Source organism: Sminthopsis crassicaudata, chromosome 3 (assembly GCF_048593235.1).
Source record: "Sminthopsis crassicaudata isolate SCR6 chromosome 3, ASM4859323v1, whole genome shotgun sequence".
Lineage (NCBI taxonomy): Eukaryota > Metazoa > Chordata > Mammalia > Dasyuromorphia > Dasyuridae > Sminthopsis > Sminthopsis crassicaudata.
The window spans coordinates 281,415,740-281,422,906 of record NC_133619.1 but is presented as its reverse complement, the minus strand read 5'-3'; the positions used below and the strand labels follow the sequence as shown (position 1 = coordinate 281,422,906).

Sequence of the window (7,167 nt, the reverse complement as noted above, 5' to 3'; positions counted from 1 at the left end):
GATACATAATTAAATGATTATTTTGCCACACAAGAAAAATCAAATAAAACCGGAAAAATATAAGAAAGAATATAAAATGCAAGCAAACAACAACAACAAATGTGAAAATGCTATGTTGTGGACCACATTTAGTTCCCACTGTCCTCTCTCTGGGTGTAGATGGCCCTCTTGATCACAAGATGATTGGAACTGTCCTGAATCATCTCATTGTTGACAAGAGCCATGTCCATCAGAATTGTTTATTATATAATCTTACTGTTTCCATGTACAATGATCTCTCAGTTTTATTCACTTAGCATCAGTTCATGTAAGTCTCTCCAGGCCTCTCTGAAATCATCCTCCTGATAATTTCTTATTCTTTCACATTTGTGTACCATAACTTATTCAGCCATTCTCCAACTGATGGACATCCACTCAGTTTTCATTTTCTAACCATTACAAAAAGGGTTGCCACAAGCATTTTGCACATCTGGGTCCCCTTTCTCTCTTTAATATCTTTTTAAGAAGGAAGGTCCATCTTTCTGAATTCAAGTCTAACCTAATTTCCCCCCACCCCCGGCTATGTGATTCTGAGTAAGTCACTTAACTGTTTGCCTAAGTTTTGTTATTTGTGAAATGAACTGGAGAAGGAAATTGTAAACCATTACAGTATTTCTGCCAAGAAAAAGCCAAATGGGATAAAGGGTAAGACACACTGAAAAGACACAACTACAGCAAACTATGCTGAGCAATAAGCTAAATCTTGGAAATACAGAGGAAGTAAAAAAGACTCCATTCTCTCAAACAGCTCACAAAAACATGGAGAAGACCATATGAAAAGATCTATGTATTTTCTGTGTGTGTGTGTGTGTGTGTGTGTGTGTGTGTGTGTGTTTCTATGCAATTGAAGATAATTTCAGATGGAAGCTTTTAAAGAAATCAGGAACTAATACTTTTGAAAGATAATGTTTTAGAAAGCATTTTAAGGAAGCCAGGAAATCCATAAAATGAAGATGGAGAATGAGAGAATTTGAAACATGGGGAGCAGCCAGTGAAAATAATTGGAAATGAGAAGATCCTCAACTAGGAGAAATAAGTAGGTCAGTATCATATTGACAAATAAGTGGATGGTAGTAAAGTATAAGAAAACTAGAAAGGATGCAGGTTATGAAAAGCTTTAAAAAGAAACAAAAAAATTGAATTATATCCCAGAGGAAATAGGAAACCAGTGGAGATGATTGAATAGGACTGTATTTGTGGGTAATGCAATGAAATGAGGAAATACTTGAGCCAGGAAAATAATTCAGAAGTTTACTGCAATAGTCCTGAGGTGAGGTCATAAAGCCAATATAAGTGGGGTGGCAGTGTCCCAGGAAAGAGAAACAGAAGATTAATGCATTTAATAATTGTTCCACTTTTAAAGGGGGTATTCCAAGAATCCTAATGAGTATGTGTGTGTGTGTATATATATATATATATATTTTTTTTTTTTTTTTACCAAGGTCACATTATAAGCTTCATAACCCTAGGAGGGGAATAGTAAGGTTTGCAACTGGAAATTGCTTTAAGATTGTCTAGCCTGACAACTTAATTTGAATGAGGAAATTTTAGGTACAGAGAATTTAAGTAAATTACCCAGTATTAAACAGGTAAGTAATAATCCAGATAAACAGGCATCAAAATTTAGGAGTCTTCAGAAACTGCCTTTCTACAGGCATTTTGGATAGGAAAAAATAAACTTATAGCATTACTTCTACTTGGTAAGAAATAATTATTACTTTATGTAAACACGTATGTGTAATATCATTTGGATGGTTCAAGCTTCACTATTTTTTATTTAAAAAAATTCAAATCTTGTTTAAACCTAAGCAATTCAATTTCTTTAATCTTCCTAGTTTCAAGATCTATTCAATCTACCCTCTGGGATACTGCACTGTAGTTCTTTTTTCATAAAAATGAAATGTGTTTTGTACATTAATAAAAAAAAACACAAAAAAACCAAACCAAAACAAAACAAACAAACAAAAAAGAAAATACTTAGTCTTCTCTTAAAAAAAAAATCATCTTATTTACATTCCATTTCCACAATCTATACCTTCCTTTATCTCATTCCCCACCCACTGAAAAGTAATCACCATTATACTGATGTGAAACCACCAAAAAAAATGCTTTCTAATGTTCCCAATAATTTTATGAAATAGTGAATTCTTGTCTCCCAAACTTGGATCTTTGGGTTTATTAAACATTAGATTACCATGGTCATTTATTACTGTATTTTTGTTTTTGTTGTTGTTTAGTCATTCAATCACATTGCCTAAGTGTTGTTGAGGCATTTTTCTGTTGTGTCTGATTCTTCATGACCTCTTTTGGGATTTTCTTGGCAAAAATATGGAGGGGTTAGACATTTCCTTCTCCAGCACATTTTTTACAAATTAGGAAACAGAGATAAACAGATGATGTGATTTATCTGGGTCACATGGCTGCTGGAAGCCAGATTTGAACACAGGAAAATGAGTCTTCTTTTTTTTTTTTTCCAATCATTTTCAAGTCTTTATTATTCCATTTGGAGTTTTTTATTATTATTATAGCTTTTTATTTACAAGATATATGCATAGTTAATTTTTCAGCATTGACAATTGCAAAACCTTTTGTTCCAACTTTTCTCCTCCTTCCCCCCACCCCTTTTCCCAGATGGCTGGTTGACCAATACATGTCAAATATATTAAAGTATAACTTAAATACAATATATGTATACATGTCCAAACAGATATTTAGCTGTACAAAAAGAATCAGACTTTGAAATAGTGTACAATTAGCCTGTGAAGGAAATCAAAAATGCAAGTGGACAAAAATAAAGGGATTGGGAATTCTATGTAGTGGTTCATAGTCATTTCCCAGAGTTCTTTCCCTGGATGTAGCTGGTTCAGTTTATTACTGCTCTATTGGAACTGATTTGGTTCATCTCATTGTTGAGGAGGGCCACGTCCACCAGAATTGATCATTATATAATATTGTTGCTGAAGTATATGATGATCTTTTGGTCCTGCTTATTCTACTCAGCATCAATTCATGTAAGTCTCTCCAGACCTTTCGGAAATCATCTTGCTGGTCATTTCTTACAGAACAATAGTATTCCATAATATTCATATACCATAATTTATTCAGCCATTCTCCAGTTGATGGGCATCCACTCAGTTTCTAGTGTCTGGCCACTACAAAGAGGGCTGTCACAAACATTCTTGCACATACAGGTCTCTTTCATTCTTTAAAATCTCTTTGGGATATAAGCACAGTAGTAATACTGCTGGATCAAAAGGTATGCATAGTTTGATAATTTTTTGAGCATAGTTCCAAATTGGAGTCTTCTTAAAAAAGAAATTTAAGGAATTTAGAGAAATGAGGAAACCGAATTATCATTCTGCAGATTATATGATGACATACTTAGAGAATTAGGGAATCAGCTAAAAATATTACTAGAAACAATTCACAACTTTATCAAAGTTGTAGGATACAAAATAAATCCCTATAAATAATCACTATTTCTATATATTATCAACAAAATCCAGCAGTAAGAAATACAAAGATAAAATTAATATAAAATCAATGTAGTTAATATAAACTATTTCAAGAAAATTAATGAAAAAATGTAAATGAAAGTTGCCTGGCTATACAAGACCTAAAACTATATTATAAAGCAGCATTCTCAAACCATTTGGTACTACCTAAAAAACAGAGTAGTCAATCAGAGGAATACATTAGGTTTAAAGACACAACAGTTAATGACTAGAGTGAGCTAGTTTTTGATAAACCCAAAGACCCCAGCTTTTGGAACAAGAACTTTTGACAAAAATTGCTTGGAAAATAGGAAATTAGTATGACAGAGACTCATAGGTATTGGCCCACATGTAATACACTTTAACAAATATGGATGAAATGTGTTCATGATTTAAATATAAAGAGTGATACTATAAGCAAATTAGAACAACAAAGGATAGTCTACCTGTCAGATCTGTAGAGAAGGAAGGAATCTGTGCTCAAAGAAGTATAAGAGCATATTATGGAATGCAAAATGGATAATTTTGATTATATGAAGTTAAAAAGATTTTATACAAACAAGACCAATGCAGATAAAGTTAGAAGGGAAGCAGAAAACTGTGGAAAATAGTTTTTACATCCAAGAGTTCTGATAAAGGCCTCATTTCTAAGATATATAGAGAATCGACTCAAATTTCTAAGAATACAAGCTATTCTCTAATTGACAAATAGTCAAAGGATATGAACAGAAAATTTCCAGATGAAGAAATTGAAATCATTTCTAGTCATATGAAAAAGTGTTCTAAATCACTAGGAATCAGAAATGCAAATTTAAGAAAACTCTGAGGTACTACTACACACCTCTCAGATTAGTTAAAATGAGAGGAAAATATAATGACTAATGTTGGAGATGTGGAAAAACTGTTGGTACTAATACATTGTTGATACAGCTGTGAACTGATTCAACCATTCTGGAGAGCAATTCGGAACTATGCACAAAAGGCTATTAAACTGTGCATACCCTTTGATCTAGCAGTGTCTCTAATGGGCTTGTATCCATAAAAAAGGCAAAGGGACCCAGATGTATAAAAATGTTTGTGACAGTCCATTTTGCTCATATTTCTTATAGAACAATACTATTCAGTAACATTCATGTACCATAACTTATTCAGCCATTCTCCAACTGATGAGCATCCACTCAGTTCCCAGTTTCTTGCCACTGTACATAAAACAAAATTTATGTCACCAGAGCAGATGCTGTATATAATTCATATTTCCCATTTGGTGGGATCACTCTCTTGGTTCTGTAGTATTGATCCAGCCTATAAATTTGATTCTCATTAAGAATTAGATCATATTTATAAAGCTTATGCTTTCTGTTTTTCTCAAGGTCTTTTCAAAAAGCAACAGTTTTCTTGATTAAGTGATAAAGATTTTCAGGAAGATCAGGGAAAGTCTCTTATAGTTGAGAATTCTCAAAATTTTGTTGCCAGTTACATAGCATACTTGTGCAATACACACATGAGAATCCCTTGGAATAACATCAATCATGGATGATATCAGGCTTTTCTTCCTTAGCTTGTATAGCTGCTCCTTCACATCCTTTGAGGTGAGTTTCAGCCACATGGGCTAACTGTAGTGATATGGCAAAGCCAACTGGGACTGGCCCTTGCCAGGAGTGTCCTTGCAATCCATGACAGCAAAGATCAGAAAATAAAAGAGCCAGATTTTTTTTAATGATTACTATTTTCTAACACAGTGTGAAATCTGGTACTGTGGTGACTTATTACTTTATTATTTTTTTTTCATTGATTCCCTTGATATTCATGATCTTTTATTATTCCACATAATTATTGTTATTATTTTTTCAATATTCACAAAACAATTCTGTGGAATTTTGACTAATATGGTACTGCATAAATACATTAATTTGGATCACACTGTCATTTTTATCATCATATATCAATATACATATATATTATACATATATATGTATATATATATATATATATATATCAGTTCAACATAGGCATAAATAATCAATATTTTCCAATTTCTTGAATATTTATATGTATGAAAAATGTTTGTTGACTATGTTCATATAATTCTTATATCTTCATAGGTTGACTTTTAAGTATTTTATACGATCTGCAAGGATTTTCAATGCAATTTCACTTTCTATCTCTTCCTATAAGATTTTGTTGATTATATATAGAAATGCTAATGATTTATGCATTTCTTTTATATCCTGTCACTTTGCTAAATTTGTTCATTGTGTTGACCAGTTATTTTAGTGGGTTTTCTCAGATTCTCTGAGAATACCATATCATTTGCAAATAGTGATAAATTTATTTCCTTGTGGCATATTCTTATTCCTATTTTTCTTGCTTTATTGCTATAGTATTTTAGTATAATATTAAATAACAATATTGATGAGGCACCCTTGCTTCACACCTGAAATTACTGGGAAAGACTTTAATTTATTTCTATTTTGCATTACACTTAGCTGTTATATTGAGAAAGTCCCCATTTATTCCTCTGTGTCCTAGTGTATTTGAGTGTGATAGGTGCTATATTTGGTAAAAACTTATATATATATATATATATATATATATATATATATATATATATATATATATATATATATATATATTTTGCTATGATCATTGGGTTTTTGTTGTTTTCATTATTTATTTAGTCTATTATATTTAGTTTTCCTAAAATTGAACCAGCCCTGCATTCCATATATAAATTTCTAATGCACATAGTGTTTGATCTTCATATATTGCTGTAATCTTTTTACTGATATATTTATTGAACATTTTTTGTATCAATATTAAATGGGGAAATTTATCTATAATTTTCTTTCCTTACTTTGCCTTTCCTATTTTAGACATCAACAAATATTTGTGTGTCCCCAAAAAAATTTGTTAGGATGCCATATTTACATATTTTCCCCAAAGGTTTATATAGTGATGGATTTAATTGTTTTTACTTTTACATACATTCACTTGTAAATTTCTTTATTTGGTTTTAGTTTGTTTTGTTTTGTTGTGTTTTGTTTTGTGTTTGCTCATGGAGCTCAAATATGGCTTATTTTTTTTCTTTTTTTTCACTTAATTGTATTTTTTCCCTAATTACATGTAAAGATAGTTAGCAACATTCACTTTTGTAAGATTTTTAGTTCCAAGGTATTTTTTCTCCCTTTATTCTTTTCCTCCCCCCCCCTCAAGATACCTAGTAATCCGATATAGGTTATACACATATAATAATTTAAACATATTTCCATATTAGTCATGGTGTGGAAGAAAAATGGGAGAAAGGGGAAAAACAGCAACAACAACAAAAGTTAAAAATACTGTGCTGCAATTCATATTCAGTCACCATAGATCTTTCTCTAAATGAGGATGGCATTTTCTGTTCCAAATCTATTGAAATTATCTTGGATCACTGTATTACTAAGAAGAGCCTGTCATAGTTGGTCATCACATAATCTTGCTATTACTGTGTACACTGTTCTTCTTGTTCAGTTCACTTCACTCAGCATTAGTTCATGTAAGTCTTTACAAGCTTTTCTGAAATCAGCTTGCTCATCATTTTATTGAACAATAATATTCCATTACCTTTAAATACCACAATTTATTTAGCCATTCC

The 7,167-nt window shown here is 31.6% G+C and overlaps 1 pseudogene; it reads right to left on the bottom strand.

The window, feature by feature from the left end:
- Positions 1-4,750: 4,750 nt before the first annotated feature.
- LOC141562031 (small ribosomal subunit protein uS15-like) lies at positions 4,751-5,208 on the bottom strand (annotated as a pseudogene).
- Positions 5,209-7,167: the final 1,959 nt, after the last annotated feature.